This window comes from Microtus pennsylvanicus, chromosome 1 (genome assembly GCF_037038515.1).
Source record: "Microtus pennsylvanicus isolate mMicPen1 chromosome 1, mMicPen1.hap1, whole genome shotgun sequence".
Taxonomy (NCBI): Eukaryota; Metazoa; Chordata; class Mammalia; order Rodentia; family Cricetidae; genus Microtus; species Microtus pennsylvanicus.
Genome location: NC_134579.1, coordinates 135,409,084 through 135,436,452, shown reverse-complemented (window position 1 = coordinate 135,436,452; position 27,369 = coordinate 135,409,084). Strand labels below are relative to the sequence as shown.

The following is a 27,369-nucleotide window of genomic DNA, read 5'->3' as shown; positions in this document are numbered from 1 at the left end:
CACACACACACACACACACACACACACCAAATTCTTAGAGGCCCTTGCTAGAGTCTAGCAAGGCAGTAGTCTACACTTCATGAGCAGCTTGCATGGACTGCTGTGATGAGGTCAGGAGAACAGGGCTAACAGCAGCTCCACTTACTGAGCCTGGGTATGCTGGGAGCCAATTAATCTCATCAAAAAATTTTTGAGATTATTGTAGAGCTGGGAGGTGGTGCATGCCTTTAATCCCAGCACTCAGGAGGTAGAGGCAGGTGAGTTCCAGAACAGCCAGGGCTACACAGAAAAAACCTGTCTTGAAAAACCCGAGGGGGGAAAAGATTATTGTAGACGCATATGGAATTGTGAGACATAATATATATGTTTTATGTTTAAATTATAGTTTGTAAATGCTAACACTGGATAAAACTCTAGAACAGTATCTTAACTAAAATGCAATCTTGATTTTATTCAGACTTTTTTCTTGTTTTCTAAGATGGTCTTATACTCTACAGCCCTTGTGGTCTACAACTTACTACCATAGCCCAAGCTGCCCTTGAATTTGTGGCTATTCCCCTGTCCCCACCAACTCTAACCTCCTGCCCATGGATCCTAAGGACTGGGTGCTGCCCTGCCCATCCTGCTAGGATTACACCACATTCGGCTTCTTTTCTTTTTTAAAAATTATCATTTGTGTGTGGCAGGAGGGTGCACAGGTGTCACAAAGGGTGTGTGGAGGCCAGAGGAAGATGCTGTGGTTAGTCCTCTCCTTCAATCTGGATATGAGTTCCCGAGACTGAAGTTTGGAGACCAGGACATGCTGAACTATCTTGCCAGCCCATTATTCAGGGTTCCTAGTTCACCACGTGCATGCTTGTGTATTCACCACCATGATAGGAGCAGGGAGGGTGCCTTGAGTGAGCCCATGGGTTCCATCCCTGTCCTCTGTAAAGTCCTCATGCTGGTTCTTGCTTCTTCCATGCCCACCTCCCACCAATACCCCATTCCTAGCCATGGTCAGTCCATCTATGGCCCAACTATGTAAGTCTTCCATTTAGAATGTCGCACACGGGGAACTCATTCCGCAGATAGACTGGCTTTTCTCACCTGGCATCATCTATCTCCCAATGGTTCCTCCAGCCTGCCCCAGTGAGTCTCCACAGCTGGTTCCCCCTCCAGCCTGCATCGAGTGAGTCTCCACAGCTGGTTCCCCCTCCAGCCTGCATCGAGTGAGTCTCCACAGCTGGTTCCCCCCAGCCTGCCCTATCTCCACAGCTGGTTCCCCCCCCCCCAGCCTACCCATCTCCACAGATGGTTCCCCCCAGCCTGCCCCATCTCCACAGCTGGTTCCCCCCAGCCTGCCTCGTCTCCACAGCTGGTTCCCCCCCCAGCCTGCCCCATCTCCACAGCTGGTTCCCCCCAGCCTGCCCCATCTCCACAGCTGGTTCCCCCCAGCCTGCCTCATCTCCACAGCTGGTCCCCCCCCCAGCCTGCCCCATCTCCACAGATGGTTCCCCCCAGCCTGCCCCATCTCCACAGCACTCTCTCTCTGCTGAGGATTATACCACAGTGCGGACACTCCACAGGTTTGTTTACCTGATCACCTGGGCCGTTTCCAGACTTGGCAAGCAGTAAAGGTTTTTTATGAACAATGGTGGGCAGATCTCTGAGTAAACATAGTCTTATTTCTCTGGGCTAAGTGCCCAAGAGTGCAATGGGCTGGGTCATATGATAGCAGTGTGTTTGGTTTTCATGAAACTGTGTTTCTGGATGGACACCTAACTTTATATTCCCACCAGCACTGTCTGAGGGACCCAGCTCTCCAAACTCTCACAGTGACTGTCCCACTTCCTCAGCAGAGGTCTCCTGTGGTGCTATTGTGCATCAGGTACTGCTCTAAAGCTGGGGATGTAGCAAAGGACAAGTTACGGAATATGACTGAGCTGTAGTGGCATCCAGGAGGATTAGGAGGCCAGCCTGTGCTACCTGATGAGACCCCCCCCCCACCTCAAAACTCCGAAAGACAGGAGCTTAGTGGCTGACTGGCAGAGACAGGCAATAAACAAATCCACCAAGCAGTTGTGATGGGGGCTGGAAGGAAACAAACAGAAGTCATAATAAAAAAGGACGAGTACAGAGCCAGGCAGACTGGGTCCCGATCCAACTCCGTTTATATCTACTGTGCATGCATGGCTCAGACAAGGGACCTGATTTACCTGCATCTCCATCCCCCATCTGTAAAACCAGATGGTAAGGCTGTCTCACAGAAGTAAAAAGAAGGCTGGGGGTGTGGCTCAGCAGAAGAGAGCTTGCCTAGAGTCACTAGTAAGGGCTGCAGTGTAGCTCAGCACTAGAGCCCTTGCCTAGGTCCAAAGCCAAGTACTATCATAATATAGAGAACCACCTTCACAGGTGCTGAAGGACTAAGTGGCTGTCCATGGCACACTGGCAGCAAAGGCAGACCTGATGGAGACCACCTGTTTACAGGTCTCTGCCAACACCTGGTCATGGAGGCAGTGTGCTAGAGGTCACATAGTTGTGAGCACTTCCAAGAGGTACACAGCACAGCCCCATGTTCTGAGGACTGAGAGCTGCAGCACAGCAGAGGAAGGGAAGCAAGGTTGCTCACCTACCCAGAAGCACGCAGTAGTGGCTACCGGGGCAACCTGGGGAACCTGGGACTTTCCATACTGGGGATCTGATGCCATTGCCAGGTGGGCTGAAGAGAGTGACACACCACCTGCCCCATCTCTCTGGGCCCACAAAGAAACCACATTTGGGAAATAAAGAGGATGTGGGAACCCCTGGTCTGCCTACCTCTCCCCAAGCCTGGCTCAGAAGAAAGAAAACCAAGGGAGACCGCTGGTTGACACCCTAGGAAGGAAACAGGGAGATGGGCAGGAGTGGGAAGCAGACAGCTTGAGCCTTGGCTCCGAGAGGACAGATTCATGAGTCACAGCGGCCTAAGACTTTTCGGAGGAAAAGTCAGAGCTACAGTGACCTGCTTTGTGGGCCTCCCATGGCCTAGCGTGACCAACAAGCTGCTGCTTTCCTAGGAGTGAATCCAGAACTAGGGCACCTTCTGCAGGTGGGGCAGCCAGGTGGCTGCTGGGACCTCGGACCACGAGCCTGGCTGTCCTGGTGGAGGAGGGCACCAGGATTCTGAGTCTTGAATGTGCACAGGGAAATTCAAAACCAAAGTGTCGCTTCTTTTCTTGCAACCCTTCCACGCAACAATGGTCAGAGGAAGAAGATCAGCCTGGGCCACATAGCAAGACTCCATCTTAAAGAAAACAAAGCAAAGGGACCACTGAAACCGGTCCTCTAAGCAAAATCCTTCCACAACACCCCGGGCAATGGAAAGGCAGACTTCTTACTATAGCTCACTGGACCCCTGTGGCCAACCCTGCTTGTCTTCCTTCCCCATGCTGGAGTGATGGCAGCTTCTCCAACACACCCAGCACCCTCCGACTTCAGGCCCTTGTTTTGGTTTATCTAGAGTTCAAGTGCAATGTTTCACAAATTATGCAGTTGAGTGTCCCACGTTTGGGAAAACTGCACACCCAGAGTGAATGGATGCATCTTGCTCTGGAAAACCATGCTGGTGACCATGGTGACCATGGTATCGCTTCTGCTGGGTAAGTGAGGGAGGGAGACACTCTGTCTCTCACAGACAACCAGGGCTCTGGCTGCCACTGGATGGCTTCCTATCTACCTTCAAGTTGAAGATTAGTGGTTGCTGCTTCAGAAAAGCCTCCTGAGACCATCTTGTCCCCACCCCATTCTAGAAGAGGATTTTCTCCTTCTGCTCTCTCTCCAGATATCAGTACTCCATTTTTCTGGTTAATTACTCCAGGAAAGCCACATGGCTATCTGCGAGACTGCTCACCCAGATGGTGGGGGTTATGAGGTCAGACTCCTGGGAAGGCAGCATTATTCTTTGGTTTGTTTTTTATTTATTTTTCAAGACAAAGTTTTTCTGTGTAACAGTTCTGGCTGTCCTGGAACTCACTCTGTAGACCAGGCTGGCCTCAAACTCAGAGATCTGCCGCCTCTGCCTCCCAAGTGCTGGGATTAAAGGCGTGCACCATCACTGCCCAATCCCAGTTTATGAATGGGGAAGGCGAGACAGGCCTGTCCACAGTACCAGGCACTCGGGAGTTTAAGCTGCGGAGCACCCAGGTAGCTTGGCAACATTTCCAATTACCCTGCTTCCTAACACCTGCTGGCAACAGGTGGTCAGGAAAACAGAACTCATGCCACATCATGGGCATTTCCCCAGGATGCTGAACTCCTCCTACCCGAGAGTCATTTAATGTTGTTTGGTTTGGTGAATAGGCATTACATATGGCCTAAGCATTAGAGGGGCCTATCTGCGGGGCAGTGTAATAGAGCTCGTGTCACCTGTCCCTTCCATCAGAGCCTACACATCAGCTCTGCACCCTTCTAGCTCCTCAGATGGCCTCCTCCCTCTCTCTGGACAGCTGTTCCTGTCTCTAGGGATGATCTCGGAATCATAGTTTTCAGCACTGTTTTGTTGAGGACCTCGATTTTCTTACAACCTGGGCCTCTCGTGTCCACTCCAGAACCACATGCTGTGGCCACCACCTTGCATCTCTCAGCTACCCAAGCAGTCGAGAGCTGTGTGACTCAATTTTCACATCTGTGTCTACATTATTTTGCAAGGTTTCACAACGATGCACTGTTGTATAGCACGAAAGAGAGAGAGAGAGAGAGAGAGAGAGAGAGAGAGAGAGAGAGAGAGAGAGAGAGAGAGAGATCATGAAGCAGACAACTCAAGAGCTTCAGGAAGTCCCTGAAAGTGACCAGAATCAGCAGGTACTTCTCTCAAGTTCTCACAAGAACTGCGAGACACTCTCGGACAAGACAAGCTGCCTGAGGGAAACACGTTGCAATTTGCAGAGCTCCATGACAGTTGTGCAGCAAGCTCCAACGGCCTACCCTTGTGAGCCAGCATCCACTCTGGGTGAGCTCTGAATCGTTTCTGCTCCTGTGAGCAATTCCTCACCTCTACTCCACTAAGCAACCCCCATAAAATCCACTGGTTCACTAAGTTAGACTTTGATGGTATCCTCTGCCAATCTCTCATTGGTTCCCAATGGGGCAAGAAGACACTGCTTATGTCTTCCAGGAAGTGTCACACAACATGTACCCTAACTACTCGCCTGGAAGTTGGGCTCAAACCTCACCCTAGGCTCCTTCCCCCGACACCCACATCCAGGCTGCAAGCCTCTCAGGGTACAAAGGGGAGCCATACTTCTCTCATCATTTCCTGCTTTACATGGTGGACACTACAAGGGGATCCTGCTGTGGGAGACCCCACTCACATGCAGATCCCATGTAGGGAAAGGCTTAGGTCACTACAGCCCACAAAGGCAAACCCTGCTCTCATCCTGTTGTCTTTGTTCTTGAGCACAAGGGTGTGTGACAGCATCTCCCTGTGATTATCACTTGCATTTCCATAATGACTTTAAGAGTGGTGAGGTCTGAGTGCTAATGATAACAGCAATGATAGGGAGCTGTGGGCTGACCCTGATAGTATTTGTTACGAGCTACACGCAGCTCTGGACCCCTTTCCAAAGGGTCCTCGGTGGTTGGAATTCTGAGCAATTTGGGTCTTAGGCAAACCAGCAGGGGCTGGGGAGTGCTGGTAACCCATCCCAAGGGGAGTTCTGCAGTGATGATGCGATATGATGCGATACTAGTGTGGACAGATACACAGTCCCCTGGGACCAGGGACCTGAGAGCCACAACTCCACCCCGACTCCTCACCGGCAGACTCTTAGTGGGAGCTCTACACTAACCATTACTACAACCTCAGCCCCCAAAGCTAACATAAATTTTGACTTCAAGATTCAACATATTTCATAGAGTTGATAAATATAGGTAGATAGTTATGTTGACTATATCTTTAGTTTCTGTTTGTTTGCTTGTTGTTTTCAAGACAGGGTTTCTCTGTGTAACTTTGGCTGTTCTGGAACTCACTCTGTAGACCAGGCTGGCCTCAGACTCACAGAGATCTGCCTGCCTCTGCCTCCCGAGTGGTGGGATTAAGGCGTGTGCCACCACTGCCTGGCTCATATCTTTAGTTTTAAGTTAAAAAAGTACATTTATTGTGTGTACATGTGCATGCCCCAATATCACATATAAAGGTCAGAGAACAACCTGAAGCAACTGACTCTCCTTCCATCACGTGGGCCCTGGAGAGAACGCAGGTCGTCTGGTTAGACAGAAACGCCTTCACTCTCTGAGCCATCTTGTCAGCCCTGCTTTTTGTTTTGCTCGGTTCTTTTTTTGAGAAAAGGGTCTCTCTATGTAATACTGGGGTACCCTGAACTTGTGGTGATTCCTTTGCCTTGAGCCCCCCCAGAGTGCTGGCATTATGGGTATTTACCGTTAAGTTTCAAACCTGGGACAAAAGGCTGAGGCCCATTTAGCATATCAAAGTTGACCTGGCCTCCAGGTTCTCTCAGCATCCCTCATCCTCTACCCTGAACTCTCCAGTCCAGAGGCTGGGCTGCCCTTCCCTATATAATCCAGCCATTCTGGTTACCTGCTCCACTCTGTACCTTTGTCTTCTTGGCTGCTACCCTGGTTCCCCTTTCCCTTCCCCTCCTCTTTCTCCCCACATGGCCCAGCTCAGTCTGTCCTGTCCACTCTGGACTCCCCCAGATGACCCTGCCTCTGACTATGCTCTCCCACGTGTCTACAGTAAACTTTCTCCTCCACCTATCTAGAAGCAGTCATAATCTTTCCTTTGCATTTCTGTCTTTCATTCATTTACTACCATATCCATGTTTAATACCATGCTTTCAGGTTTTTATGCGTTTGAGTCATGAAACCCAGGCTGGTTTTGAATTCGGATCCTTCTGGCTCCACCCATTTTCTCTAAGGTACTGCTTGCTTCTTTACTGGGATCCTTGCCCCCACCTCTTAACCCCACTTGGTCCCTTGACTCTGTAGCCTTCAGGCCTCCTCTAAATCTCTATACATGCCCAGCCCTTCCTCACATATACCCCCAAACTGTTGCAGGAGTGTCTGCTTGTTCATTCCGACCGCCCAGAACCGAAATAATCACACAGCACCACCAAACTCTGCACCTTCTGTACTAACCACAGCAGACATAAACTCCGAAGACGACGAAACTTGATCATTTTGTGTTCAGAGCCCATAGTATGCAGGAGGTGCCAATAAACACAGCACAGATGTGCTCGGTAGCCACTGTATTCATGTCCTCCTCTCCTCTCTAGTCTGAGATGAGACTGCCCTGCTCACTCTGCCCTCCCCCCAGCCTCAGGGCCTGGGCCCCCAAGCACAAAATCAATCCTGTTACACCTGACCTGCTATGTTTCACATGTGCCCAGTAAGGAACGACATCATGTTAATTTGCTGCCACCCTAGACTCTCACTCATGGCTGTCAGTCTTGTGAATGAATAAAGTCACTAGAAACAGAGGCACAGCAAGGAGACCTGGTGGCTAGGAGAAAAGCACTGGTCTCTGGCTGCAGGGGGTTACCTTGGTGAAAGGACTGGGGGAGGGGCAGACAAAACACTGACTCCCTGGGAAGTGCCACTTCCACTTCCTGTTGGGAAGATGAAAGGTCCCACCCAGAGCTGATGTCTTTAGATAAGGCTGCAGGCTGCCTCATCAAACATACTCTTTAGGGCTCACAGCCAACCTCCAATCCCTAGAGACACCTCGAAAACCCTATTAGCTGGAGGACGCTTAAGCAGCAAGGATGCATGAGGGTTTGAGCTAATTCGGGCTGACAACCTTCCGAAGAATCCCCCACTGGGGCGCTGTCCTCCCGCTCCTTCCCAGAGAATAAATCACACTGTCAGGTCTGATTTGGGCCTCGGGTGATGGGCTGTACAAAGCATCCCTGTGTTCTGGTTACAGAGGTCAAGGGCAGCCACAGTCCCAAAGCCAGTGCTAAAAAGCCTAGGGACTTCATGAGAGACAGGGCCAGGAGACCAACAGCTGTGGGTTCCTGGCATGCACCAAAGAAATTCCTGTTTTCTCCTGTGAAACTCCTGACCCAACCCTCAGCTGCATATTCCTGTTCCCAGAAGACAGCTCTGTTATACGCAGGCTCCAGGAGCTTGGAATTTGGTGGGTGAGGATCACCAAGGGCAGCAGGGAGCGCTGGTGGCAGTAGTTGTGGTAGCGCTGCAGCTGCGGCTGCTGCTGCTGGTGTTGGATGACAGCTATGAGGGCTAATGGATCAGAGCTGCTACTGCTGCACACCACTGCCACCACCATCAGCAAAGGCAGTATTAAGTGACTTTTGTCCCGGGTACTGTCCCAGGTAAGCACTTTTAACCTCTGAAACCATTTCCATGGCTTAAGATGCCCAAATGGGGCCAGCCAGTGTGGTCCAGCTGAGCCTGGAACTTGGGTTGGCTGGATCCTGAGCCAGCAGTGCTCTTGGGTTCCCAGTCAACCTGTTTTCATTTCACTGACTTGGAAAAGGCTATCCTGAAGCCAAGTAATGGCGCCCACGGCCCTGTGGCTTTCCTGGGTAGGACTCCTCACTCTGCCAACATGATACAGCACAGGGGTGAGCACAGAGGCTCATGGGAAACATGGACTGAAGCCATTGGCAGGATGCCAGGCAGGTGGCATTATTTAGACACAATAACTAAAAGCACAGGTACTGTTTGTTGAGAAAAGGCAGACCCAAAGCATTTTCCTGTCCCCCCCCAGCCCCACAACTGGTGCACACCTCAGAACCAGACCAGGCCTAGAGAGAGGACTCACATGCAGGTGTAAAGCGAGACAGGCTCCACCCAGGCCCACTACTCTGTAAGCACCCTCCCCATCTTGTGTCCACATCATTACTACAGGGATCTGACAGCGATGACCTCATAGGGTGGGCACAAGGGTAGAGTGAGCTCATGCATAGAGAGTGCTTACAGCACGGCCTGGCACACAGTCAGCTCCTATTAATACCAATTATTACTGCTCCTCTCCCCTGTGGAGCCAGACATTGCTGGCTGGTTTACCATCTGACTCTCTCCATTCCCCTTTCCTCTGGCTACTTCCTCCACAAAGGCTGAGGACTTAAATGAAATTTCCTACCTGCCTGGCAGAAGGGGAAGTCATGTGACATTGTTCTGTCCAATAAGGTGCAAGTGGTGTCATCTAGAGGATTCTGGGAGTGCTCAAGTTGTCTAGACTTAAACACACTTGCCACTGGAGTTGATCCCTGTTTGTGCAGTCTGGAGCTGGAACAGCAACCTTTGACCATGAGGGAAAAGGCCCCCAGAAGCCAGGAGGCTCAAGCCCTGACCTGACACTGGCCCGCCATACTGTAGAAACTTTTTCTCCTAGTCTATCAAAGAATGCAAGCCTGGCATCAATTAGCCAAGAACTGCAGCTAACAAATGGAAGGGTATGAGGACATTGTAGAGAAACCTCAACAGGGACTGTGGCAGGGCAGACCCAGCTAGCAGCTGATGCTGACATTAGTGCATGCAAGTTTGAGGGAAAGCAGAGCTTTCTCAGAGTTCAATGTTCCCTCCAAAATGGCTGCGAGCTGTATGTGGAAAATGGTGGTGGGACTGACAAGGAAATTACCTGCCACGCAGACATCACCACATCAGCCAACAAGAGAGTCGGATGACCAACGCTGGAAGGAATACACACAGACACCGCAGGTCCCAGGGATGGTGCCCTGATGAGGGGACATCACTTCTGGGACATTCTTCTAAGTAATAATATCGCCTCAATAGAGTCAAGAGAAAACAAACACACCTAAGTCCAAGCACTGCAAAATACCAGAGCAGTGAGCTCCCTGAGTCACACAAGCCAAGAGGGCATGCAGGAGCCTGGGAGACTGAGGAAAGCAAGAAGGCATGATGGGCCGAGAGCTAGCTCAGTCAGAAAAGTGCCTGCTACCCTGGCATGAGGACCTGGTGCTCATGAAAAGAGCCAGGCGGCCAGGCGTGGTGGTGTACATGGAATCCCAGCTCTGGGGAAGCAGATGAACAGATTCCTGGGATCACTTGCCTAATCGGCAGGCTCTAGGTCCCAGTGTGAGGACCTGTCTCAAAAACACAAAAAACAAACAGCAGCAGCAACAACAAAAACCAAATCAGAGGTGGCTCAGCAGCTAAGAGCAAATACTGCAGTAGAGAGGACCCAAGATTGGCTCCCAGCATTTACACAGGGCAGCTCACAGCCACTGAACTCTGGCTCCAGAGGAACCCAACACCTCTGGCCTCCAAAGGCATCTGCACTCTCTCATTCCCTCTTCCTCCCTCTTCCTTCCCTCCCTCTTCTTCCCCTGCTCCCCCCCACACACACTAAATTTTTCAAAAGTTAAAAACCCAAACAAAGACAGGCAGTGGTGGGCACACGCCTTTAATCCCAGAAGTTGGGAGGCAGAGGCAACAGGATCTCTGAGTTTAAGGTCAGCCTGATAGGCATTGTGAGAAGACAAAACAAAACAGCCCAAACAAACCAAGGTGAACAACAACTGAGGTCTAATACCTGCAAGAATACACTCTGACCCCAGAGACGGTCCCACAGACAAGCTCTGGGGACCTGGCAAAACTTTAGCAAGAAGGAAAGCTCAGAGAAGAACCATTCAGTTCCCCCAGGTTCACCGTGGTCCCACAGCTTGATTGCCAGTCTGTGCCAGCTGGTTACACTGAGCCAGAACCTTCCACCCTCCTATCGCCCACAGTTAGGGTCTCCCAGTCCTGTGAGGACCAGACACTGCTTCCCCAGCACCCTGCCACAAAGGCTGGCATCAGCATTCAGGAACGCCTCATTAGGAACCAAAAGAGCGTATGCCCCCAAACTGACCTCACTGCCTAAAATCCACCAAGAACATGAAAGAGCACAGTGCTCGTTAGGAAAAAAAAATCATGCCCCAATTCTCCCCAATTTAACCTACGTAAACCTACACATCCAGATAAGTATTTACCATCCATATGTAGGTGAATCACATGCGAGCACCTACGCTGCTTGCTGCTGCCGCCTTTGGGACCTAGAGAGCAGCAGCGCACACAGGCAGGTGGGCAGCAGAGCACACAGGGTGGGGGGCAGCAGCGCACTCAGGGTGGTGGGCAGAAGCGCACAGCAGGGAGATGGGCCTGTTCTGTCTCCCTATGCAGCAGCTTCACAAAAAAAAAAAGTCCTTTGTGTGAACTTAAAAAAAAAACCCAAAAGAGTGACGTTTACTTTCTATAAAATTTAAATTGAATTAAAATAGTATAGAACCAAGAGAAGCCTGTGTGTAACTGTGCTCACAAACAAGGCTCCGAGACACGGTGTTGCTGAGGGGGCTCCTGGAGCACCTATATTGCCTGAATTGTTTTCTTAGACAGCTAAGTAAAAAACAAGTGTGTGTGTGTGTGTGTGTGTCCCCGCACGTGTGAGTGTGGTGGGTGTGTACACGTGTACATGTGGTGTGTGTGTGTATGTGTGTCCGCACGTGTGAGTGTGGTGGGTGTGTACAAGTGTACATGTGGTGTGTGTGTGTGTGTCCGCACGTGTGAGTGTGGTGGGTGTGTCCGCACGTGTGAGTGTGGTGGGTGTGTACACGTGTACATGTGGTATGTGTGTGTCCGCACGTGTGAGTGTGGTGGGTGTGTACACGTGTACATGTGGGGTGTGTGTGTGTGTGTCCGCACGTGTGAGTGTGGTGGGTGTGTACACGTGTACATGTGGTGTGTGTGTGGATACTAGCAGTGAATGACAGTACTCACCCCTAAGGGAAAATGGGGGGTGGGGGTAATGATGGAGGCTGTTACCTCTTCTCTGATATTTTTGTATGTACATTTAAAAATAATAAAGACATTATGTGTATTACCTATAAAATTTAAACAAATAGCCACTATACTTACTTCAGTATGCGCTGGACACCAGTGTGGCCTTTCAGGTCTCACGAGAGCCTAGGTCAAAAGCGATGCACCTATGAAAAGGGAAAAGAGAAGGTCATGCCTCTGGCCAAGTGATGCAAAGCCTTCCTGCTGCAATAGCCACCTGTCAGACTGAACAAAAGCCAGCAAAGCCTGGCTCTGAGAATACCCAGAAGCGGAACAGTCGCTGTCTTCGAAGAGTAGAAATTCTAGTGGAGGAGGAAGTGGCTGAACCAGCTCACAACGCAAGACCAGGGCTGGCCGGTGTCAGATGCAAACTGAACAGAAGATGGGGGCAGGGCCACCAACTCATGCAGTGTGCTGAAGCCTCCACCAGGAAAGACCCAAACAGGTGACACCCTGGATACCCTGGAAAGGGCTTCCAGGCCATAAAGCAGCTGGTGCAAAGGCCCCGAGGCAGGTGAGGCTCTGGGCAGGGGCAGCCAGTGAGCCAGAGTGGTGGGTATCATGACAGTGAGGACAAGGGGTGGACACAGAAGTGTAGGACACATGGGATCACTTCTTTCAGACAGTCATGCGCTGAGAAATGAACAAACACGACTCTAGGGACGTGACTGGTATGGTTGCATTTATCTGAATGAAAATTTTACAAATTGTGTGTATAGAAAGGGTGTGTGGGGACACGTGTGTGTGTGCTCTTATGGAGTCACAGGGCAGCTTTTGGAAGTCGGTTCTCTCCTTCTACATTTATGGAGGTTCTTGGGGTAACGCAGGTGGTGAGGCTTGTGTGGCAAGCATTTTAAGAAACAGTGAATCTGTTCATATTACAGGTGCCAGCACAGGCCGGGCCCTGAGTCAGGAGGAGATTAGAAGGGCACCCACGATATCCACAGGGGATGAGTATGACAGACTTCAAAGGAACCCGTCCATACAGAAACCAAAATAACTGTAAAACAAACCCAAAACCCAAATCTGTGCCTGTTTGCTTTTCCTTCATTTCTTGTGTGTGCCTGTGCAAGAGAGACAGGGAGCGAGAGACAGAAAAAGGGAGAGAGGGATGGAGGGAGAGGAGGGAGGAGGGGTGTATGTGGAGAGCCTGACTCTAGCTCAGGCTGCTGGGGGCAGAGCACAAGAGCAGGCCTGGCCACGCCCACACATTTCGGTTACTACTTTAAATTTGAGGTCCAGTGGTGGATTCAGATTTAGAAACAGGTGAGTAAGCTAGGTGTGGTGGTACATTAAGGAGACTTAGGGACAGGGACAGACACAAGTTCAAGGACCTCTGCAGAGCAAGGTCCGGCCTTGACTCTCACATGATCCAGACCTGGCCTAAAGCTGAGGTCGCTGTACTGCTTTCCCTGGTCCTGGCCGGGAAGCCAGGTGGGCCGAGCAATAACAGTAGTCTAAGGGCAGGTGGAGGAAATGCAGGCAAAGCGATGGCTTACTGACTCTGGCGAATGAGTTGCGCAATCCCTTCCATCTGCTAGGGACCATCTCCTGACCCTCTGAGAAAAACAACACAGAGGACCAAGCACCCACTGACCCAAAGAGCCACGAGGGAGGAAGAGACAGCAACTTGACAACCTCACTGGAGGCCCTGGATTCTGTGATTCCTGACGCCATTGGTAGCAGCTGTCCCAGGCTGGGCCTGTACATTCTCTTTTACATAAGCAGGCTGGCCTGAATCTGTTTGTTCACACACACACACACACACACACACACACACACACACACACAAAAAAAAAAAAAAAAAAAAAACAACCTCCCAACTAACACAGAAGGTCAGAGGCCACTGCTGTTCTCGTCGATTCCCAGAACTCACTACCAGGCCATTTAGGGAAGCATAAAATAAAATTAGAAATGGTCGCTATACATAGAACTGGCAACTACAGGAAAACACACACTCGGAAGGACCCAGAAGCAGTCCCTCGGGCCCTTGCTTGTTCCTCAGAGGGCTATGAAGCCCTAACAACTTTGACTTTGAACATGCTCCAAAGGGTGGGAGGGAAGAAGAAACACCCAGGACACCCCCTTTATTACCACCAGATGATCAGGGAACCCCTGAATCAAGTGCTTGTAAAATTTTACTAGGCCCTTTTAAATTGCAATGGAAATTACTTTTCTACCGCTCTTATTTTTTCCCTTCCTCTAAAGTAATACACATTTGTTTGTTTGGTTGATTTTTTTTGGAGACAAGGTTTCTTTATATAACAGCAACTAGCTCTGTAGACCAGGATGGCCTTGAACTCACAGAGATCCACTTGTCTCTGACTCCTGAATGCTGGGATTAAAGGTGTGCGCCACCACGAGCTCCCCTATCCCCAAAGACAGGCTAGCCTGGATTCAAATACTCCAGGAAGGTAAGGGCACTAAGGGGTCCAGCTGTACCTGGCATCTGTGTGTGTGACAGGGTTTCTTTCTAATAGCCCAGGCTGTCCTAGATGCCACAGAGATCCACCTGCCTCTGTCCAGAGTGCTGGGATTAAAGACCTGCGTCACCACATCCCTGTATCTAGCTCTTTAAGGACACTAGCAGTGACGCGTGCTGGCATTTTACTTCCGGGCTAGGAACCTGTGGATTGCAAGAAACTGGAGGCCCATCACCTGGGGTCAAAACACACACACACACACACACACACACACACACACACACACACACACACACACACACACAGCGTGGAGGGGAAGGAAAGAGCAGCACCGGCGGCGACAGTGAAGGAGATCAGCAAGGCTGGTTCAGCCAGAGCCACTACACCTGAGCTTCCTGAGCCCCTGGGGAGGGAGGAGGGCCCTTGTAGGTGCCTCAACAATCCTGCGTGACCATGGCTGCAGCCCATCAGTCACAGGCATTGCACTCACAGGTCAAGCACCTCCCTTTCCACAGGTCTACCCCAAGAACAGAGCTCCAGAAAAAGAAAGGTGGGGTGGCCATATCCCAGTAGGGACTCCCAGGTTGAAATCTTCCTCCTCTTGACCAGGTCCATCAGAACTGGTCAGTCAGAGCTGGCCCTGGGAGTTCTGTTGCTGCACGAAGGGATGGGAGACAGGGACTGACCAGGGCTTATCTGCCAACCTGGGGCAGATTCTTAATAGGGGTAGCTGAGTGGTGATTGGTCAGGCCAGTTCTGGGATCTTTGTGTCCCTGAGCTGTTAGCTCCCTCTGAGATTTAAGACTGGGCAAATCTGTCCTCATGGTGACTTGTACATACGGGAACACAAACCTTTCAAGACACCCTGCCACTTCTCTCCATGGGAGGAGTCATCTCAGAGGTGTCAAAGACCTCCGAGGCTGGGTTCTCAGGGGTCAGGTAAGGAGCAGTCTCATCTAGTCTAACCTGTCCACTCAGTGGGCAAGGACACTGAGGTTCCGGGTGTGTAGTAACTTGTCTGGGGACACTGAAGAGTCGACTACAGTCCCAGAGGGAGGACAGTCCCCAGGGAGACTGCAGAGGAAAGACCATGACAGTAAGCAAAGCCCCAGTCCCCACTTCACCAGCTTAGTAGTACATCTGCTTCCTGGCTCACAAAATGGGCTTCAGGGCAGAGTCTGATGAAGATGCACAATTCCATGATCACTGTGCTGAAAACCAATCTTCTGGGGGCTATTTGCAGGCTAGTGACCTTGGATTTGGTCCTTACTGGAAGCCCCTGCAGCAGGCACTGTTGTCATGGCTGGGCATGCTCCTGGCCACTTCATGGTCAAGAAACCATGGAGGGAAACCCCTGGAGCTGCAAGCCGAAATCAACTTTCCTCTTTTAAAGCTTGTTGTCTCAAGTATTATGTCACAGTATCGCAAAGCTGAAACCATCCTCTTTCAGCTCTGGTTTTCATTGTTGTTTGTTAGTTTAGAGACTTGGTCTCACCATGAAGCCCAGGCTGGCCCCAAATCTGAGAACCTCGTGCCTCAGCCTCCTGGGATGACCGGTGTGTGCTACTACACCTGGCCTGCGCAGACACTCACTCTTAGCAGGCGTCTCTCCTCCACGCAGCCAGCTGTGTAAGGGGCTTCCTGGGCAATCCAAGCCGAGTGAAGGAGAAGCACACCCCTGTGGCCTTCCACCATGAGCTGTATTTTCCTTTCCAGACTGGCTGAGACCTTCCTATGGGGCATGGGAAACTCACCAACCAACGAAGTGCCTCAATGCTGCCTCACTGAGAGGCGATTGCCGGCATATCCAGTCCCCAGCCCATCTTTGAAATCAAACCCAGAAAAAGATCTGTTCATTCAACTGTCTCTCCCCACATTCCAACAAAGAGCTGATATAGGAAGAAAGAATTCTGCCTTGGGAAAACCGAGGCCCGGAACAGTCGATGAGCTCATGCTGCAATTAATCACGTTTTCTCTTATGACCTACATTCTATTAATATCCCACACTAGTGATTTAGCATGTGCTCTCGGTGATGGATGCCATCCTCGATAACCATGACTGGGTCACCAGCTTCCTCACCGTCCACACCCCTGACTGGCCTGTCTCTGAGGAAATGGTGGGGTCCTGGGTCACAGAGTTAAAGGGGCTCCACATACTGCAGGGGTCTGCTGTTCCTGCCTGGAGCCAGCCTAGGTAGGCTGCATTGCTCACATGCAGACCTCTGCAGAGGAGCTGCTTAGAGAAAACAACAGGGTGTGACCGGTTCACATGCAGCAGATTGGCCAAAATGTCAGAGTCTGATATCACCAACTGTGCGAGTGCTGGAGCTAGGGGACTCTCAGTCACTGTGGGTGGAAACAGTCGGAACAAACGCGTTGAAAAAGAAGGTTGGCAAATTGCTTGCTTTTTTTTTTTCTCAACAGGGTCCCACTATGCAGCCCATGGTGGCCTCCAACTTCCCATCTGCCAGCCTCTGCCTCAGGAGTGCAGGGATTACAGGTGTGGGCCACTTACCTAAGCTCTGCAACTTCGTGTAAAGACAAGCATTAGCTCCAGTGACACATTCATACTCCAGCTGACTTGTGTCCAGGGTGCCTGCAAATCCCCAACGGGGGGGCGGGGGTGTCAAACATGGATTTTGTGTTTTGCTCTGTATAAATCACTGTTTTCAACTCTTTTTAAAAAATATTTATTTTATTATTTATTATGTGTATATGCCTGCAGGCCAGAAGAGGGCACCAGACCCCATTACTGATGGTTGTGAGCCACCATGTGGTTGCTGGGAATTGAACTCAGGACCTTTGGAAGAGCAGGCAATGCTCTTAACCTCTGAGCCATCTCTCCAGCCCCTGTTTTCAACTCTTAACTGCAGATTCACCAAACCTTCAAATAGCCTGTGGAAGTGCCTCTAGCACCGCACCCCCCCCACACTTCTTCTTGTCCGTTTTGTAAAACTGGGTTTGTGTAGCCCAAGATAGTCTTTGAACTCACTATGTAACTAAGGATAATCTGACCTTCCTGCTTCTACCTCTGATGTAGGAGTGTCTTCTATCTATCTGTTGCTTTCATTGGTTAATTAATAAAGAAAACTGCTTGGCCTGATAGGTCAGAACAGAATGCTGGGAAGAAGGGAAGTGAGTCAGATGCCATAGCTCTCTTCTCCAAGATGGACGTAGGTTAGAATCTTCCTGGTAAACCACCACTTCGTGGTGCTACACACATTAATAGAAATGGGTTAATCAAGATGTGAGAGTTAGCCAGTAAGAGGCTAGAGCTAATGGGCCAAGCAGTGTTTAAATGAAGACAATTTGTGTGCTGTTATTTCGGGTGTAAAGCTAGCTGTGTGGGAGCCGGGTGGGATGAAAAGCAGGCCTGCTCGCCTCATCACTACATACCTCTGACTGGTTGGTTGACTGTGAGTGAGTGAGTGAGTGAGTGAGTGAGTGTGTGTGTGTGTGTGTGTGTGTGTGTGTGTGTGTGTGAGAACTGGCTCTCTCCTACCACATATGAGTCCCAGGGTTCACTAAGGTCAGTAAGCTTGCAGCAGGTGCCTTTACTGGTGCAATCTTGCAGGCACTAGGTTGGCCTCTGAGAAAATTTACAGGGTATTTTCATGATTAATGATTGATGTGGGTGGGTCCATTCTACAGGGGGCAGTGCCCACCCCTGGGTGGGTCATTCTGAATGATATAAGAAAGCAGGCTAAACAAGCCATGAGAGCAAGTCAGCAGGTAGTGCCCCTCCATGGTCTCTGCAAGAGTTCCTGTGTTCAGGTTCCTGCCCTGCCTGAGTTTCTGACCTGATTTGTGATCTACAAACTGTAAAATGAAATTAACTTTTTCCTCTGTAAGCTCCTCTGACCACAGTGTTTAATAACAGCAATAGAAGCCCCAACTAAGGTACCAGTTACAGAGATTAACTTTGCCCAAGATATCACAGCAAATACGTACATAGGAGAGAGGAATCTGAACTCAGGGGACTCCAGTCCAAAACCACCACCAGTACAGCAGGAAGAGAACTTGCTCCTGACCCCAGGCCCTAAACCTACAGGGTATCAATGGCCCAGAATGGCCCAGGGCACAAGCGAAACAGAAAAACTATACAGAAGACAGCACAGGAATAGAGCTACATCTTAGGTTTGCTTCTGACATAGTCCCTATCCCTACAGGGCATCAACGGCCCAGAGACCCACAAGTGAACAGAATAACTATACAGAAGATAGCTTCATAACCTTAGGCAGCCATGACTTCTCTTTTCCTTTGTTTACACCTTTGGTTTATTTGAGACAGATTTCACTTATGAAGCCTAAGGTAGCCTGAACTCACTATGTAGCCCAGGTTATGACTTCTTAGCCAAGGATTCCTGGGAGTGTTTGTTTCATCTTTCTCAGCTTGGAATGTTGATGTGACAGCTGGATTTGAGGTGGTCCCTCTTTGGTAACCTTGGCTTCCTGGCAAAGGTGGGTACACCTTGTAGATATAGGCTCATAAGAGTCGACCTGCCAGCTTCTCCCTCCAATGTTGTCCTGTGACCCCTTGAAATGACAGCATCACCTATGTATGAAGAATCTCACAGCCAAATGCATAAGACACCTGAAAGTCAAGTTCCAGCAGCTGTGGGCTGCTCCATCACTCAGCCAGCAGCTGTGGGCTGCTCCATCACACAGCCAGCAGCTGTGGGCTGCTCCATCACTCAGCCAGCAGCTGTGGGCTGCTCCATCACACAGCCAGCAGCTGTGGGCTGCTCCATCACTCAGCCAGCAGCTGTGGGCTGCTCCATCACTCAGCCAGCAGCTGTGGGCTGCTCCATCACTCAGCCAGCAGCTGTGGGCTGCTCCATCACACAGCCAGCAGCTGTGGGCTGCTCCACCATACAGCCAGCAGCTGTGGGCTGCTCCATCACTCAGCCAGCAGCTGTGGGCTGCTCCATCACTCAGCCAGCAGCTGTGGGCTGCTCCATCACTCAGCCAGCAGCTGTGGGCTGCTCCACCATACAGCCAGCAGCTGTGGGCTGCTCTATCACTCAGCCAGCAGCTGTGGGCTGCTCCACCATACAGCCAGCAGCTGTGGGCTGCTCTATCACTCAGCCAGCAGCTGTGGGCTGCTCCATCACTCAGCCAGCAGCTGTGGGCTGCTCCATCACTCAGCCAGCAGCTGTGGGCTGCTCCACCATACAGCCAGCAGCTGTGGGCTGCTCCATCATACAGCCAGCGGTTACTGAGAGTCACATGGCCTGGGAAGTGTCTTAAAGAGATAGACTCTGTAAAAATCAAAGTTTCCCATTAAGCAGAATTGATCAAACACACCTAGAAAGATGAGGTGTGGCCTAAATTAATTCTCAGAAGACCTAAACTGAGTCTAGCTTCTTTCTTGGCCTTCAAGCACCTCGGAGTAAAGGTCACACCACGGCTAAGCCCAGTCTGCTCATACATCTGCATGTGCTCTGCCGGCCGGGAAATTCCGCAGAGCTCAGGGGATCCTTTCTCCTCCTGTCACTAGGCATTTGCTGGAAACGCAGAGAGTTAAGCCCCTTTCTGCAATAAAAACAGCTTGTCAGAATGGCTCCCACCAGTGGGTGCATCTCCACAAAGCATTCCCTAGCCCCAGCTAATTGGTGAAAGTTAGGGCAGGTCAAGTTGCCAAAATAGGTCAGGCTTTGGTTTTTAATCCTCTTCTGCATCATACAGAAAAGGGGAGAATTTATCAGGGAAAGATCCAGTTAACCTTTGCGGCCCTTCATCTGGTAAGTGGGAATAGTGAGGGCTTTGGGAGGAGTGTGTGACAACTGTTTGCAGCAGATCTGTCATCAGAAAGTAGATAATAAATGTGGTAATTTATTCATGTTGCTGCTGACACAGCTGGACTTCTGCTAATTCAGTCTTACCCACTGGTCAGACACGGAGAACTCCATGGCGTGATTCTGGGCACTTGCAGGGGGGCAGTGTGAAGGTCCAGGGTAACGAGCAGAAGCTGCGATGGCTCAGGTTCTGTGGAAGAAAACAGACAACAGACCTACTGCCAAGGCCGACTGCCCACCTGGCAGCCATGCTTCCTTCCTTCCAAGACTGCATTTCCCAGCCTCTCTTGCAGCCAGCAGTGGCCATAAGTGGAAGGGGGAAGCTGCTGGGAAGCTTTTTTTTTTTTAATATTTATTATGTATACAATATTCTTTCTGTGTGCATGTCTGAAGGCCAGAAGAGAGCACCAGACCCTATTACAGATGGTTGTGAGCCACCATGTGGTTGCTGGGAATTGAACTCAGGACCTTTGGAAGAGCAGGCAATGCTCTTAACCGCTGAGCCATCTCTCCAGCCCCCTGCTGGGAAGCTTTGAGGAAAATTCCTCCCCAGAAACAAAGCTGGATGGTCCTTTTGTGCCCACCCCCTCGCTCCATGACAGACGCATCAGCCTGACTGCAGCTCTCTAAGGATGACTGACAGTTCTGTGCCAGGGACAGAGAAGCAGGAGGATCCTTGACCAATGATCTTGCTTCTCCGGTGACCACCAGACAGCCATGCTGGCCCCAGGTGTGCCCTGTTATGGACATTTTACTCAAGAGAGAAACCACCCTCTGTGGAGTCATCTTTCTGATCTGCTACTGACAGCCTTTATTTTGTTTGAAATGGGTTCCTACTGGCTCGCTTGGAATTCACTGAGCAGCCCAAGCTGGCCTCAGAGCTGTGGTGATCTTCCCGCCTCTGCCTCCCAAGTGCTGGGAGTATAGGTGTGTGCCACCACACCTGGCTTTGACAAGCACCTGAAATGCACAATTTAGGAGACACTGCAGCCTTCCACACAAGATGAGCAGTCACAGGAACTCGGTGGCCGAGCGCCTATCATTTCAAGCATCCTCATGCTTCAGGACCTACACTCTTTCCACAACACCAAGGAGAAAGTGACACACATTCGCCATAGTTCTGCTCAGAATATGGTTGCCATCACTTGCTTTAGGAGGTGAGACAATAAATGAGCAACAGGAGAGATGCTGAGTCATTCATTAGACAACTCAAGCACTATCCTACAGCGGACACAGCAAGGAAAAGTGCCGGACGCAGCAAACAAAAGTACACGCACAGACAGGCCCTACAAAGCGCGCAGTCCCAGATAACGAGCAGAAAACACACAGGCAAACACATGCCTACATCAGTATGGGTGCTGAGAAGTACTATTCAGGAAAGCAGCATGAGTTTACACCTAGAACTACAGAAAAAGTAAGCTACACGAAAAGGACATCTACTAACAGAAATGACAAAGCAACATTACCATTCATCCATACCATGAATGTTCAGCTATGGAAAGGAACAAGTCTGACTTTGTGGACAACAGAGATGAGCCTTGAAGACAAGGCTAAGTGAAAGAAGCCTGGATCGGATGACCACAGGTAATGTCTTTCTCAGTCACCGGATCAGCTGCATCTCAAGACTGGCTCCCTTCCGGCCTCCCTGACAAGGGAGGGCCTTCTAGGTTGGTATGGGCACAATCAGCTAAGGACAAACAGGACAAGTGTGGCAAGGAAAGAAGCAAGGTGTGACCCAAAAGGTCACCATCTTACTTCACTGACCAATATGTGTCTTCTGAGCGGAGGATGGAAAGTAGGGGGACGGCATGGAGAGTCCCTGAGAACAGACTGGGCACCATAGCTGGAAACTGGAATGCTAACAGTGCCCCAGGTGGCCCCAGCAGACGGCCCACTTACAGCATATTAAAGCCATGGCAGGGGGCTGGGCATGGTGCATGCATTTAATCCCAGCACTTGGAAGGCAGAGGCCGGTGGATCTCTGTGAGTTCATGGTCAGCCTGGTCTACAGAGTGAGTTCTAGGACAGCTAAGGAGACATAGAAATACTCTGTCTCAAAAGGGGGAAAAAAAAAGGTGGTGGGGGACTGGAGAGATGGCTCAGTGGTTAAGAGCATTGCCTGCTCTTCCAAAGGTCCTGAGTTCAATTCCCAGCAACCACATGGTGGCTCTCAACCATCTGTAATGAGGTCTGGTGCCCTCTTCTGCCACACAGACAGAATATTGTATACATAATAAATAAATATTAAAAAAAAAAGGTGGTGGGGCATCCATGGTCCACTTAGCCTAAGTCTCTTGTCATCAATAGAGAAAGGGCCCAGATAAGGATCAAAGCCAGTGCCACTGCTCCCACCTGTGGGGTCCTGATGCCTGGGGACACTGCCAGGTCCCCTAGAAGCAGGCGTGGGACATGGAAGAGATGAACTAGCCACATATCACACGTGTGCTCACCCCTTCCTCAGCAGTCAGAGTATAGATGTGCTCTCATTTGTTCACTTGAGGAGTGAGCATCTGTGTTATTTCTGGGGTCTATTTGGCCACTGTGACAACGCTGTGCTAAACACCCCTTTGTACCAGGGCTAGTTCTTGGGTGTCACCTCGGGACTGGCAGTGCTGGGTCAGAGACTGTTAGGCTATGAACTGATTTCCAAGTCAAGCTGAGTGCCCCCCTTTTTACCTCTTTGAGAGGACAGCTAACATAGGGGTTGGCTGGTAGGGGCTCAGAGTGGCAGGGGACAGGGCGAGGCGTTCACTGTACACTTCTCTGGCGCTTTCTCAATGTGTTTCCGCATGTATACTCTGCTCATTCAAAGCAGCAAGTAAGAAGCCCTCCCCTGCTGTCTTCTAAAAGGTCACAATGATTCACACATCCCCCAGGAAGCAGCTAGAAGACTCACTCAGCTCATTCATGCCCTATATATTTCTCCTTCAAGGCTGTGTGTGTATATATATATTTCTCCTTTTCCCCTCTTTTCCTTTTGAAGCTGGAATGAGCTGAGACACACGTCACGCTTCATCATCTTGAGATCTGCTGTCCCCCTAGTCTAGGGAGGCACAAGGTGAACTTCCAGAGATGCAGATCTGACAAGCAAGCATCCTGACCAGCGCATCTGAGGCCAGGGTTGGGGCCCGGTTTTCAGGGCTTGTGGTCTCTGATGGCAGAAAGAGACAAGGGCTCACACTTTCTCCTCATAGCCTATTTTCAACTAACACAAGCTGAGCTGTCCTAACTAACTGGGTGACATAGGGACCCCTAGAAGTCTGAAGCCCTTCTGAGAGGGTGAGGGAGGTAGTGGCGGCAGCACTGGCGGTGGTGGCAGCAGTAGCAGAAGCAGCTGTCACCCACAGGATCTGCACACTCAGAACAAGGCCAGAAGAACCAGAGAGAAAAGGACAAAGCCCGAGGAAAATCACCTCATACAAACAAGATGGCCTTCTCACACACTTCCTACAGTCTGTGACTCCTCCAGGGATGGCCCAGAGCCAAATCCCAGCCAGCTAGAGCTGAGTCCCTGGGAAAGCTAACAGATTTGAACTCTGCTATGGTGGCTGGAACTTCGTTGAGGAGGGAAAAGTCACTCCAGAGAAGACAGAGCACGGGAGAGCATGAGAGAACCCCTTTGTGTATCACCAGCATGAATCAGATGGGTTCTGCCATCCATTCTACACAGCCATCCGAGCTGGGCTTGGATGTCTTTCTATGCAGCCTGGCTGTGAGGTCTCAGCTCTTGCTGCAGAGGCTCTGTCTGCAGGGGATGAATGCTCTTGCCCTGAATCCTTCTAGATTCACCCTAGAGTTTCGACTACAGCAGCCTGGGGTGGGGGTGGGGTATCTGATTGCTCACCAGCAGGGATCAGTTAATAAATGATATAGATGGAGAGCAGACTTGTCTATCCTTTGGTAATTAGCAAGTTCTTTGTTGCCACCGGCTTCAAAATATATCCAAATCCATTTCCCTGTCTCCTCTTTCCATGCCCAAGCTGCCACCACCATTATTCACTTAAACACATCATCAGAGAGGCCCCTCTGGTCTCAAGGTCACGTCTGCTTTCCTGGATCCCATTCAGTAGAGAGCCAGATAGATCGGATCAGACAGCGGCCATACCAGGTAGCTTCCTCACTTAACAGCCCTCCACACCTCAGCTGTGCACAACTGTGCTTATTGTCTCCGCTTCTCTAGGGTTGAGATGGGGGACTTCTCTGACCTCATGCTGCCCTTCTGTAACCAGCACCGCGGCCACACTATGCCAGTTGCTGTCTCGGGGCCTTTGTGCACTGAGGCTTTCCCTATGCGTGTGCCCTAGTCAAGGGGGTGGACTTCCTCAGTGTCCCCACTCAGGCTGCCTCTACTTCGCCCTTTTTCTATTCCTCATGGAGCATTGACTGCAGTTGCAGCCTTCCTTTGTCCTGCTGGAGTGAACGTGAATTCTATGGTTTCTGTTTACGATGGTACCTGGGGCTCTGCAGGGTACCCACAGACACTCAGGACATATGTCAAGTGAATGCTCTCATGGCTCTTAGGAGCACCATGCTACAGAACTGTGCGGTTGGCTCAGCAGTGACGAATGAGCACTGCACTTCCAAGTTTGAGTCCCAGCACCCAGGTCACGTGACCCATAACTACCTGTAAGCTCGGGTCCAGGAATCTGATATTTCATGTGCACATACCCACCACTCACATATACACATACGTGATTAAACAAACAACACACAAAAAAGCTAAGCTAGGCCACATAGAATGTGCAAGTCACACTGAGTAGAAAATAAGCAAACTGCAAATATTTTAATGCACAGAAATCATGAAACCCTCTACCCATGATTCCTTAGTACACAACTGCCCTTAACAAGTCACCCAGACAAAGTGGAGACTGGCCAGCCGGCTGGACACAGCCAGGTATGACAGCTTCTCGGGCTAATGGGAAGGGTCCAGCACAAGATGGCAACCTGTGCCATCTTACAAGCTGATTTTGCAAAGGCATTGTGGGTAAATAGAGGTCTCCAGGGGTTTCTTGCCCCATCCCAAGCAGGTAAAACCGTGGGCCTTCCATCAGCCTGCTCTTTACAACCCACATGGGGAGAAACAGGCTCTGGGCCTCAGTTCACCCCTGTATTCCAGCCCGGCTTGTTCACATCCATCCACCACATGCTAAGCAACTGTGAGAGGCCAGACACTGGTCTAGAGCAAAACACACAGGCCCACCCTGCCGAAACTCACATTCTTGGGGGATGGTGTGAAAAAGCCAGTGCATAACGTCAGGCAACATTAGCACCCTGGGAAGGAAAAGAAAGCCTGCACAGAAAATGACAGGAGACTCATTTAGACAGTGTTAAGACAGGCATTTCCAAAGCAGTGTCTCAATCCTTTAAGCAGAACCTCAAAAGAATTCAATCACACACACACACACACACACACACACACACACACACACACACAATCTACACAAACATACTCTGATTTTTTGGGGGGGGGGTGGTCCTGGAGATGGAACGCTGGGCCTTTCACAGGCCAGTCAAGTGCTCCACCACTGAGCCACACCCCAGCCCCTCACTGGGGGATTCTAGGCAGGGGCTCTACCACTGAGCCACACCCCAGCCCCTCACTGGGGGATTCTAGGCAGGGGCTCTACCACTGAGCCACACCCCAGCCCTCAATGGGGATTCTAGGCAGGGGCTCTACCACTGAGCCACACCCCAGCCCTCACTGGGGGATTCTAGGCAGGGGCTCTACCACTGAGCCACACCCCAGCCCCTCACTGGGGATTCTAGGCAGGGGCTCTACCACTGAGCCTTGCCCCAGCCCCTCACTGGGGATTCTAGGCAGGGGCTCTACCACTGAGCCTTGCCCCAGCCCCTCACTGGGGGATTCTAGGCAAGCAGTCTACAACAACTGAGCCACACCCCAGTCATTCATACATTCAGAACATTCCAAGATAGAATGAAACTAGCAAAACCTTACTCTCCTTCCATCTTTCCCCTTTCTTGGGTCAAAATGGTGTTATATTATTATCATTATTATTATTATTATTATTATTATTATTATTATTATTATTATTATTATTATTATTATTATTGAAACAGAATAGTGGTGCATGTTTGTAATTCCAGCACTTGTGAAGTAAAGGAATAAAAATCATAGCAAGTTCAATGCCCGCCTGGGGTCTATAGTAAGTTCTAGACCAGAGCTACCTAAGGAGACCCTGTCTAAAACAAACCACCACCACCCAAACAACCGAAACAAAGGAAAACAAAAACAAACAAAGGAATCCACCTCTGTGACTGTGGTGGCACACAAGGGCAAATCTGGGATAACCACACCCACCTAGGAGGTTCTTGTTACAACCCCTGTCTTCTTTCTCGACCACACTGAAAACCCAGACTCCGTGGCGTCGATCCCCACCCTTCTGCTCCCAGTAGTGTCAGCCCATAGTGTGGGAGGCCTTGTCAGGGGAGAAGACAATGTTGTCTTCCCAGAAGGCAAGCCCTCCACTTGCTTTCTGAGGCAGATAGCAGTCCCTAGCCACAGACAGGCTAGAGCTAGCGCAGGCCTCATTGTTCAGTGCCCTTCCCAACTGAGGAGTTAGAACGGTGTCTGGCTTTTCATTTTCATTCTCGTGGCTTACACACCCACAGAAGGCCACCCAATCAGGCCCTCATCCCATCTTCATAGCTGCATAGTGTGCCTCAACACAGGCTTGCCTCACCCACTCATCCTGCATCCTACCACACAGAAGGTTTTCTAGAAAAAGATTTTACTGTGTGTGTGTGTGTGTGTGTGTGTGTGCTTCATGCATGCTGGTGAATGCAGAGGCCAGAAGAGAGCACCAGACCCCCTCAGGTTGGAGTGACAGGTGGTTGTAGGCTGCCTGGCACGGGTGCTGGGTCTTGCGAGTGTTCATAACCATGCTGTGATTAAATAGACGATGGCCTTGAGCCAGGTGTGGTGGTGCACACCTTTCATTTCAGCATGTGGAGGCAGTGAGTCTGAGACCAGGACAACCAGGGCTACTTAGTGAGACCCTATTGCAAAAGAGCAAATAAATAAATAACCCTGGACACAACCATTTCCCACACTTCGGGACATTTGCATGTATGCAGAAATCTTCCAGAGGAAACTGCTGGGCCCAAAGAGGTGACATCTACCATGCCAGGCAGACAGAGCATCCGGTCCCTCTTACCGACAACAGACAAGATCCACAGTGCCTGCTCTCAGGACTTCTGTTCTTGCCTCCCTGGGGAGGGAAAAATATTTTCTCATCATGATTTTAAATAGTGTTTCTCTCACGCTTGGCATGGAAGGTCTTTGTGAGTATGCGAGGGGCTTTCCTATTTTCACAGACACTGGGTGGCAGACATACCCCCAGATGGTTT

The 27,369-nt window shown here is 50.5% G+C and overlaps 1 protein-coding gene across 4 annotated transcripts in view; it reads right to left on the bottom strand.

Annotated features, from left to right (window-relative positions):
- The window catches only part of Sipa1l3 (signal induced proliferation associated 1 like 3), a 205,307-nt gene that overhangs the window by 104,798 nt on the left and 73,140 nt on the right, over window positions 1–27,369 (bottom strand). For 3 of the 4 annotated variants that reach the window (XM_075986127.1, XM_075986144.1, XM_075986154.1), the window contains exon 2: window positions 11,860–11,927. The gene's annotated coding sequence lies outside the window, so the exon portion shown is untranslated. Of the gene's footprint in view, window positions 1–11,859; window positions 11,928–20,088; window positions 20,192–27,369 lie in introns of all 4 variants that reach the window. The other variant, XM_075986135.1, reaches the window with a different exon arrangement.